This window comes from Lolium perenne, chromosome 5 (assembly GCF_019359855.2).
Source record: "Lolium perenne isolate Kyuss_39 chromosome 5, Kyuss_2.0, whole genome shotgun sequence".
NCBI classification, from domain to species: domain Eukaryota; kingdom Viridiplantae; phylum Streptophyta; class Magnoliopsida; order Poales; family Poaceae; genus Lolium; species Lolium perenne.
This window is the reverse complement of record NC_067248.2, coordinates 170,576,271-170,587,631: the sequence shown is the minus strand read 5'-3', so window position 1 is coordinate 170,587,631 and position 11,361 is coordinate 170,576,271.

Sequence of the window (11,361 nt, the reverse complement as noted above, 5' to 3'; positions counted from 1 at the left end):
TAATCCCTTGTCACCTGCGCCGTGGTCTTTTCCTTTTGCGGGACTAGGTTGTTTCCCAATATCGCGAGACTCTCCAGGGCACCTCGATGAGCTTGAGCCATGGATCCTTCGGGGCGCTGATTGATGAGGTATGCGGCGAGGTTGGCCGTTGCTCCTGCAACGGTTTTCGGCCGTGGCATGCCCGCGGTATCCGTGGTCATAAAGGATTTAGTCAGGTTCGACGTTATCTCTCTAGCATCATCTTCCGAAAGCCTGGATAGTCTCGACCGGTGCTTGCCTGCTCCCTGAGTGTTTCGGGAGGCACTCCCTTGCGAGCTTCTTCGTCGTTCACTGGATCGATCTGCCGTAGATAGGCGTCTCTTGAGGGTAGCTTGCTCTTTCGACAGGTGCTCCCGGTTTTTCTCTAGTATAGAGCGATAAGCATTGAGGGTTCCAACCGAGGTTCCTGCGGGGAGCGGTGTGTTGTTGAGTACTGCTGCCCTGGCCGCCGCCCACTCCTCGTCCGCGATGGTGTAGTCGCTATCGCGGTTGCTGGCGCTGTTTTCAAAACTTGCCCTTCTGCTAGAACGAGGGGTATGGTCTCCGTCTTCTCTATGCCTCGGGTTTCCTGTGTTATTGGCGACATAAACCTGATGGCGTGCCGCTCTTCGGGTGGTTCCTTGGACGATGATGTCGATACTGTCTTCTCCCGATGAATATTGGGCGTTGCAGATGAACGGCGTGTCGCTCGATCCCAGCCCGTGCCTGGTGTCACAGTTCAAGCAGTAGTACGAAGTTAACTCCGAAGATGTGGGATCGTCAGATCCTACGGACATGGAAGACACCGAGCGGGGAGTCGAGGGCATGGGTGAGCACGTCGATCCTATCAGACCAGCCGATAGGTCGAGTGACGATGACGCGCTTGGACTCGTCGATCCGGAGGTGGGCGATTCCAGCAATCGAAGGATTCCTTCCACGTTGACGTTGTAGTGGACGCTGCCGAAGGTCATCTCCATGTTTCCTTGTAGATCTGAAAAGTTCGAATGGGAGGAATCGCTGTGCGGAGTAAATTCGTAGGAGCCGAATCGAATCGGGCTTCCCAGGATTGGTGATGATGGTGTCGATGAAGTTGCTGATGAAGTTGCTGGTGTCGTGGTTGGATCTGCCGATGACCGATCTTGTGCCGACAGGCTTCCCACAGACGGCGCCAATTGTCGAGGGTGCTCCTCAGCAATGCCCTCCGATAGGGGCTTAGGGTTGATGGAATCCTGCAAGCTGACACGAGACATCGGTTCACAGACAAGCGGGGAGAGCGATTTACCCAGGTTCGGGGCCCTCGATGAGGTAAAACCCTTACGTCCTGCCTGTCTGTTCTTGATTATGATGATAATGGGTTACAATGGGGTGCCGAATAGTTCGGCTGAGATCTCGTCGAGATAGCTAAGTACTAGGGTAACCTAGGTCTAGGCTTCTATTGGCTGAGATCGCTAAGATTGATTGTGTGTCTCGATAGCCCCTCTCTTGGCCTTTATATAGGAGGCCAGGTCTCGAGAGGCCTAATCGAGTACGACTAGGTTTATAGTAGATCTATCTCTAGACTTTCCTTGTTCGGCTCCTTCCGTGTCTTGTACTTCAAGGAACCTTTCGTTGCACCGTCCTAGTGGCCCATCTTGTCATCGAGTACCTTCGTGGGCCTCCAGCTGGACCGTATAGGGTAGAGCAACATCGGTTACCCGAAGGGTAATGCCCACGTCAGGAGTCCATTATCTGTTGTCTATGTTGTCCCGGTATGGATGTCTAAGTTGAGAATAATCAAAAGCGAGAAATCCAATGCGAACTTTCTCCTTAGACCTTTGTACAGGCGGGATAGAGGTACCCCTTTGTGACACTTGGTTGAAACATATGCTATGCAATGATAATCCGTGTTAATCCAAGCTAATTAGGATGTCTTATACATAACACGTATGATTTATTACTACCGTTGACAAAATTGCTTCTATGTTTTCAAAATAAAAGCTCTAGCACAAAAATAGTAATCCGTGCTTCCCTCTGCGAAGGGCCATTCTTTTACTTTATGTTGAGTCAGTTTACCCACTTCTTTCTATCTTAGAAGCAAACACTTGTGTCAACTGTGTGCATTGATTCTTACATGTTTACCTATTGCACTTGTTATACTGCTTTATGTTGACAACTATCCATGAGATATACATGTTACAAGTTGAAAGCAATTGCTGGAACTTAATCATCCTTTGTGTTGCTTCAATGCCTTCTACTTTGAATCTATTGCTTTATGAGTAACTCTTATGCAAGTCGTATTGATGCTTGTCTTGAAAGTATTATTCATGAAAAGTCTTTGCTATATGATTCATTTGTTTACTCATTGTCTTCATCATTGCTTCGAATCGCTGCATTCATCTCATATGCTTTATAATAGTATGATCAAGATTATGTAAGTAGCATGTCACTACAGAAATTATTCTTTTTATCGTTTACCTACTCGAGGACGAGTAGGAACTAAGCTTGGGGATGCTTGATACGTCTCCAACGTATCTATAATTTCTGATGTTCCATGCTAGTTTTATGACAATACCTACATGTTTTGCTCACACTTTATAATGATTTTATGCATTTTCCGGAACTAACCTATTGACGAGATGCCGAAGGGCTAGTTGCTGTTTTCTGCTGTTTTTGGTTTCAGAAATCCTACAAAGGAAATATTCTCGGAATCGGACAAAATCAATGCCCAACATCTTATTTTTCCCGGAACCTTCCAGAAAGTCAAAGGGGGACCAGAGGGGAGCCCTGGGGGCCCCACACGTGTGGGCGGCGCGGCCCAGAGGGGGGGCGCGCCCCCCTAGTGTGAGGAGGCCCCGTGGCCCCTCCGACTCCGCCTCTTCGCCTATAAGATGCCTCCTGACCTAAAACATCGACACGGATTGACGAAACACCAGAAACCCTTCCAGAGCCGCCGCCATCGCGAAACTCCAATTCGGGGGACAGAAGTCTCTGTTCCGGCACCCTGCCGCGACGGGGAATTGCCCCCGGAAGCCATCTCCACCGCCATCTTTACCGCCATCGATGTCTCCATGATGAGGAGGGAGTAATTCTCCCCTGAGGCTGAGGGCTCTACCGTAGCTATGTGGTTCATCTCTCTCTTTGTGATCTAGTTACTCTGGTGATGTTATTAAAGTACTCTATTCCTCCTTCATGATGTAATGATGACAGTGTGTGCATCATGTAGTACTTGGCGTAGGTTATGATTGTAATCTCTTGTAGATTATGGAGTTAACTATTACGTATTGATGTGCTCTATTACTCCTTTCATAGTCTGTCGGTGACGGTGTGCATGCTATGTTAGTACTTGGTATAATTGCAATGATCTATCATGCACTCTAAGGTTATTTAAATATGAACATCGAATGTTGTGGAGCTTGTTAACTCCGGCATTGAGGTGCTCTTGTAGCCCTACACAATTAATGGTGTTTGTCATCCAACAAGAGAGTGTAGAGTGATTTTATTATGTGATCAATGTTGAGAGTGTCCACTAGTGAAAGTATGATCCCTAGGCCTTGTTTCCAAACATCGAATCTCCGTTTATTTACTGTTCTGTTGCATGTTTACTCGCTGCCATATTTTATTCAGATTGCTATTACCACTCATATACATCTATACCACTTGTATTTCACTATCTCTTCGCCGAACTAGTGCACCTATACATCTGACAAGTGTATTAGGCGTGTTGGGGACACAAGAGACTTCTTGTATCGTGATTGCAGGGTTGCTTGAGAGGGATATCTTTGACCTCTTCCTCCCTGAGTTCGATAAACCTTGGGTGATCCACTTAAGGGAAACTTGTTGCTGTTCTACAAACCTCTGCTCTTGAAGGCCCAACACTGTCTACAGGAATAGAAGCGTGCGTAGACATCAGTGTTTGCCGGGCTGCGTTGCCTTACCGTCTGCGTTGGAGGATGCCGAGGCGGCGGCCTCGGGTAGGTGGCTGTGAGCCGGGGCGGCGGCCCCGGAAGGCAGTGCGGCTGCATCTCTAGGGTGCAGGGATGCGGCTTGTCACGGCTTGGGTGGCGACCCTGGCCGTGTGGGCGGTAGGGCAGTCGGCTCGGTCGGACGCGTCCTGGTGGGGACGGTCGGACGTTATGTCGGGGCGGCGGCCCCCGATGAGATGGTGTGATGCCCGTGGTCTGCGGCCTTTTGCTCTGTGCAGCTTGGGTTGCGGGTGAACGGTTCGTGCGGCGTTGCAGCTCGAGAGAGAGCAGTGGTACGTCGGGGCGGTGGCCCCGGAAGGTGGTGGTCTTTGTGGACGCGCATGGCGCGACAGAGCAGCGGTATGTCGAAGCGGCGGCTCCGAATGTTCGTCATCTTCGGGGGTGCTTGACCTTGGGTCGCTTGGGCGATAAGGTGACTCTCGACGGTGGGCTTGGGCGGCAACGACAATGATGCTGAGCATGGTTTGGTTGCTGCAAGATCGTGTTAGTCGGCTCCGTCCCGGCGTGTCCGAATGTCTTCAGGTTGGCCTCCTCTTGTTGTGAAGTCGAAGCTGCCTTTGGGTGGTGTACGATGACCTTCGAGGGCGGTCCGACGGTGAAGGTCCTTTTATGCGTAGGTCTTGTGCATCTCCTCTCCGCGGCTCGTCGTTAGAATCGGAGCTACCGGCCTTTTCTTGGGGAGCCGTCTGTTTGGGATAGGCCAACTCAAGCTTCGCGTTTGTGTAGCTTATGTGGGTAGCCAGGGTGGCTCGGTGTGCCTTCGCGGTGTCGTGTGGGTGGGTGTGGGCTTGGCCCCGTCATTGTAGGTTTTTTCCCGGTTTTCTCCTAAAAATCAGGCATCTTCTGCTTAATTAATGGATGAGGCAAAGCTTTTGCCTCCGTTTCAAACAAAAAAAAAACCAATTGGACTTTTGCTTCCCTGAATAAATGGCTTGAGGAATGCCTGCTCAAGTTGCCGAGGGGGGTTTGTGATAAAAGTCCTCGTGATCATATGGAGGATCTGGTTTGTACGAAATGAGATCACACACGACAAACTGATGCCGACGATCGAAGGTTCTAGAAGATTCTTGTGCAGCTATATTGCATCTCTTGCCAACTGTCGGCAGCTCGCGACGGAGGAGATTCTTAAAGGGAAGCAACTAGTTCAACCTCGGGATGTTAGTGATCCCGTCCATGCATAGCACTAAATCATGGTTAGGCCACCTAATGGGCTAGTAAAACTGAATGTTGATGGATCCTATGGCCATCAGGATGGATAGGCAGGTGTGGGAATTATCCTTCGCAGGCATGACGGATCGATCATCTTAACAGCATGCAGATCCTTGAAACAATGCTCTTCCCCACTGGGGGTGGAACTGTGTGCCCTAATGGAGGGAATGGCGCTTGCTAAAGAGAGGTGTGTGTGATGTCCTGATCAGTGATAGGATCAATCACGCACAAACAACAGCAAGAAAAGGGAGATGAGGTAGCAGATCAAGGGGTGAGGAGACGAACTGGGGGTGGGGAACAGACGAACATTAGAAAGAGGAGTTCAGAATTCAGTTTACAGCATATCTGGCCTGAGAGGACTCGATCCCCATTTAACTCCCGCCCACACGCTTACAGCTGGGCCCTCAGGTCCACGACACTCGGTTTACAACTCACGCACACACGTCTTCAATTGACATGTGGTCCTTGGTCCTTGCTGGTGCTTGCCTTGTCTTGCCCTATCAACTCGTGGTCCACCGACTTGTAGGTAGAGCTGGGAGGTGTGACACTCGTCCCCTCTTGAGCACGATCCTCATCCCAGATTGATGCTGTTGGCAAGCGTTTCTTCAGCAGGTAATAGTCCTCCCAGGTGGCTTGCTCAGTATCCAGACCTTGCCATTTGATAAGCACTTGCACTGCAGTGGTATTGCCTGCTCGCACCATACGGCGATCGATGATCCTCTCCGGTATAGATTTCATAGTCCCCAAATCCGGAATTTTGGGCAATTCACTGAAGACAGGAGTGTAGCTAGGAGTGAAAGGTTTTAACTGAGACACATGGAAGACAGGATGCACCTGGGCCGTTGCTGGTAACTGAAGCTTGTAAGCGACTGCGCCAATTTTCTCCAGGATGGTATAAGGGCCGAAATACTTGTATGACAGCTTTGGGTACGGACGATTAACGACAGACTGTTGAGCATAAGGTTGAAGTTTCAATAGAACTTGATCTCCGACAGTAAACTGACGCTCTGATCGATTGCGATCAGCATGTTTCTTCATCCGTCGTTGCGCCTGTAACAGTTTGTCACGCAATGCTGCTATATGAGTTTGGTAATCAACAATGTCTTCAGCAGATGTTGAACTTTCATCTATTGTCACGTTAGGGAAAGCACCAAAGTTTGGTTCTGCTTTGTATAGGGCCTTGAATGGGAAACTTCCAATTGCTGTGTGATAGCTCGTGTTATACCAGAACTCAGCCATCGCCAGCCACTTGCGCCATTGCTTGGGATTATCCTGGACAATGCAACGCAGATACTGCTCAAGACACTGATTGACTCTTTCGCTTTGACCATCAGTCTGCGGGTGGTAAGCAGTGCTGTAGTGAAGCTTGGTGCCCACTGATTTCATCAGTTCCCGCCAAAACACACTTGTAAAGACTTTGTCCCGATCAGATGTGATGGACAAGGGAACGCCGTGAAGACGGACAATATTATCCATGTAAGCCTTTGCTACATAATTTGTTGTGTAAGGATGACGTAACGGAAGAAAGTGAGCGTACTTTGTAAGGCGATCCACGACGACCAGAATCACATTTGCACTGTCAGATACTGGTAAACCCTCTATAAAGTCCATAGTCACATCCTGCCATGGCTCTTTTGGTGGTGGAAGAGGTTGTAACAGACCTGCCGGTTTAGTGTTGCAATGCTTCGCTTGTTGACACACTTGGCACTGTCGAACAAATAGCTCTACTGCAAGTTTGATGCCTGGCCAATAGAATAGTTTCTTAACTCGTTGGTAGGTTGCATGAATGCCGGAGTGGCCCCCTACCGGTGTGTCATGTAACTGAGCAATTAATTTAGTTTGGAGGGCCAAGTTGGCACCAATGACCAGTCTCCCTTTGTATTTGATCAGACCGTGTGTCAGTGAATATCCTTTAGCATCAGGAGAATGAAGGGCCAACTGTTGCAGAAGGATTGTCATATCGGGGTCAGTAGTGTAAGAATTAGTAACCTCATGTAACCAATCTGGTTGACAAACTGACATCTCCAGAAGATGTCCAACTCGGGAAAGAGAATCAGCAGCATTGTTCTCGATCCCTTTCTTGTAACGAAACTGAAACTGCAGTCCTACCAATTTTGTCATAGATTTGCGCTGAAGATCTGTTGTTAAGTGTTGATCACTTAGTGTGCACAAGCTTTTGTGGTCTGTTAATATGAGAAAGGGCCCCCGCTGCAAATATTGGCGCCATTTGTCCACTGCCATCATCACCGCCATGAACTCTTTTTCATATATAGAAAGCTTGCGATTCATCACTCCCAAAGCCTTGCTCATATACGTGATCAGATGACCATTTTGCATCAAAACGGCTCCCACACCAGTATCGCAAGCGTCGGTCTCAATTGCAAAGGGCTGATTGAAATCAGGCAAAGCTAGAACCGGGGTGCTGGTCATAGCTTCCTTTAGTGCTGCAAATGCTGCCTGGGCAGTGTCAGACCATTCAAAACCCTTCTTGGTGAGTAACTGGGTTAGTGGCTTGGATATAATCCCATAATTCTTAACAAATTTCCGGTAGTACCCTGTAAGACCTAGAAACCCACGCAATTCTGTTGCACTCAAGGGTGTTGGCCAGTTGCGCATGACTGCTGTCTTGTCAGTGTCTGTTGCCACTCCAGAATCCGAGATAATATGCCCCAAATAATGAATTTGTGTTTGGCCGAAATCACATTTTGATAGCTTGGCAAAGAATTGAGCCTCGCGGAGCTTGTCTAGCACTTGACGCAAATGATCCATGTGCTCCGGCCACGACGAGCTATATATGAGAATATCATCCAGGAAGACAATCACAAACTTACGCAGGAATGGAGCAAACACCGAATTCATCACACATTGGAATGTTGCGGGCACGTTCGACAGACCAAAGGGCATCACGCGGAACTGGAAGTGTCCGTGGTGAGTCTTGAACGCCGTCTTGCCTTCATCTTCAGGGCGCATCCTGATTTGATGGTAGCCCGCACGGAGATCAAGCTTCGAGAAAAATTTTGTGCCCGCCAATTCATCCAACAATTCATCAACTATGGGTAGAGGAAACTTATTCTTGATCGTCATAGTGTTAAGCTTGCGATAATCCACGCAAAAACGCCAGGAACCATCCTTCTTCTTTACCAAGAGCACTGGTGATGCGAAGGGACTCATGCTGGGTGTGACGAGGTCTGCCTTGATCATCTCAGCTACTTGACGTTCAATTTCGTCCTTCTGCAAGGGCGAATATCGATAGGGTCTTGAATTCACTGGTTGGGCTGTCGACTCTAGAGAAATTGCATGATCAAGTGCACGGTGAGGTGGTAGAGTGGCGGGATCACTGAAAACATCGGCATATTCCGTGAGTATAGCCTGCAAATCCGGTGACACTGTTGTGACTGGCACATCTGCCGTTTGATCAAGCACTGCCATTGCCCACACTTCATTGGTTGCCAATAGTTCTTGCAGATGCGCAACAGATACTTCCGACAGTTCCAATTGAACTAGAGTATCCATGCCTTTTAAAGTGAATTGTTCCCCGTTGTGCTCGAACTGCAGTGTGTTCAGTGCCCAATGACATAGCATAGAACCACATCTGTCAAGCCAATCTTTGCCTAAGATAGCATCGGAGGCCCCGATATCTAGAATACGCATAGTGTCAGTGAATACATGCCCTTCATAGCACCACTGAAGGTTCTGGACTTGGGAATCAGACCGCAAGATTTGCCCATTGGCCACTTTAACTGAAACTGCTGGCGCTGGTGAAATAGTGCACCCTGCCTTTTCAGCAGTAACATCCTCTGACCCCCCACAGTAGCACGTATGCGTATGGTGTTTACATTTTCAGTTCCTGCCATTGCCTCTAGTGAAACGTGACACAGATTTTCAGTCACTGGAGTTTCCTGCAAAAGCTCCATGGCCAGCACAGCTTCATCGGACAGCACTTCGCCGAACTCACCAATTTCAGTCGTGAGCAATTGACCAGTACATTTGCATTGGTGCTCCTTACAATATTTGTCGCCGCACCTGAAACAGAGATTATTTGCTCGCTGAAAATCTCTTAGCTGCCTCTCCCGATTGAAATCATCGTTTCCATGTTTCCTAGGCCAGTCCAGCCGGGGCGCTGCTGCTGTGTTAGTGACTGTTGCAGCTCCTGGGGGATGCTTTGTTGGTGCCACTGGTCGTGCCCGAGGCCGATGATGCTCAGATTCTTCTTCTTGAATGCGAGCCAAAGAGGCAGCCCGAGCAATGCTGGTAGGCGCTTGCAATCTGACTGCTGCCCTGATATCATCTCTTAGCCCAAAAACAAACTGTGAAACAAACCACCTACTGCTCAAGGTTTCATCAACAGCCAGCAGGTGATACATGCAATCTTCAAAGGACTGACGATACTATGCAACTGTGCTCGTCTGACGCAGTTGCATAAGCTTGCTCATCTGGCCGTCATACTCATCTTGTCCAAACTCCTCTAGAATTGCTATCATGAAAGTGCTCCAGCTCAGAGCGCCATGCCTACGCTTGTGCGCTTGATACCACAACGCCGCATTGCCCTCCAGGTACAATGACGCCATGCTCACCCATTGGTTGGACGGAATGTGGAACATATCGAAATACGTCAGACATTGATCGATCCATAGTAACGGTGTCTCACCACGAAATTTGGGGAAATCATGTCGTGGGGCACGAACTCGTACCTCGCCGTGATCCGTAGGTGAACTAGGGGCGGTGTGGAAAGCTGTAGAGGTTGTCAATGTTGCCGAACCTGCCGCAGCCGTACCCGCTGCAACGTGGAGATCCCTAGCAGTTGTTGCTGCTGGAACCGTACCCATTGCTGATGACTCTGGCGTGTCGAGGATCGGGCGTCCGTTGTTGGCTAGGACCACCTTCCCTGGGCGGACCTCCACTCGAGGCATCCCTAGTGTGTGCTCGGCCTCGACTTTCCGCTGCTATATTTTATTCAGATTGCTATTACCACTCATATACATCTATACCACTTGTATTTCACTATCTCTTCGCCGAACTAGTGCACCTATACATCTGACAAGTGTATTAGGCGTGTTGGGGACACAAGAGACTTCTTGTATCGTGATTGCAGGGTTGCTTGAGAGGGATATCTTTGACCTCTTCCTCCCTGAGTTCGATAAACCTTGGGTGATCCACTTAAGGGAAACTTGTTGCTGTTCTACAAACCTCTGCTCTTGGAGGCCCAACACTGTCTACAGGAATAGAAGCGTGCGTAGACATCAGTGTTTGCCGGGCTGCGTTGCCTTACCGTCTGCGTTGGAGGATGCCGAGGCGGCGGCCTCGGGTAGGTGGCTGTGAGCCGGGGCGGCGGCCCCGGAAGGCAGTGCGGCTGCATCTCTAGGGTGCAGGGATGCGGCTTGTCACGGCTTGGGTGGCGACCCTGGCCGTGTGGGCGGTAGGGCAGTCGGCTCGGTCGGACGCGTCCTGGTGGGGACGGTCGGACGTTATGTCGGGGCGGCGGCCCCCGATGAGATGGTGTGATGCCCGTGGTCTGCGGCCTTTTGCTCTGTGCAGCTTGGGTTGCGGGTGAACGGTTCGTGCGGCGTTGCAGCTCGAGAGAGAGCAGTGGTACGTCGGGGCGGTGGCCCCGGAAGGTGGTGGTCTTTGTGGACGCGCATGGCGCGACAGAGCAGCGGTATGTCGGAGCGGCGGCTCCGAATGTTCGTCATCTTCGGGGGTGCTTGACCTTGGGTCGCTTGGGCGATAAGGTGACTCTCGACGGTGGGCTTGGGCGGCAACGACAATGATGCTGAGCATGGTTTGGTTGCTGCAAGATCGTGTTAGTCGGCTCCGTCCCGGCGTGTCCGAATGTCTTCAGGTTGGCCTCCTCTTGTTGTGAAGTCGAAGCTGCCTTTGGGTGGTGTACGATGACCTTCGAGGGCGGTCCGACGGTGAAGGTCCTTTTAGGCGTAGGTCTTGTGCATCTCCTCTCCGCGGCTCGTCGTCAGAATCGGAGCTACCGGCCTTTTCTTGGGGAGCCGTCTGTTTGGGATAGGCCAACTCAAGCTTCGCGTTTGTGTAGCTTATGTGGGTAGCCAGGGTGGCTCGGTGTGCCTTCGCGGTGTCGTGTGGGTGGGTGTGGGCTTGGCCCCGTCATTGTAGGTTTTTTCCCGGTTTTCTCCTAAAAATCAGGCATCTTCTGCTTAATTAA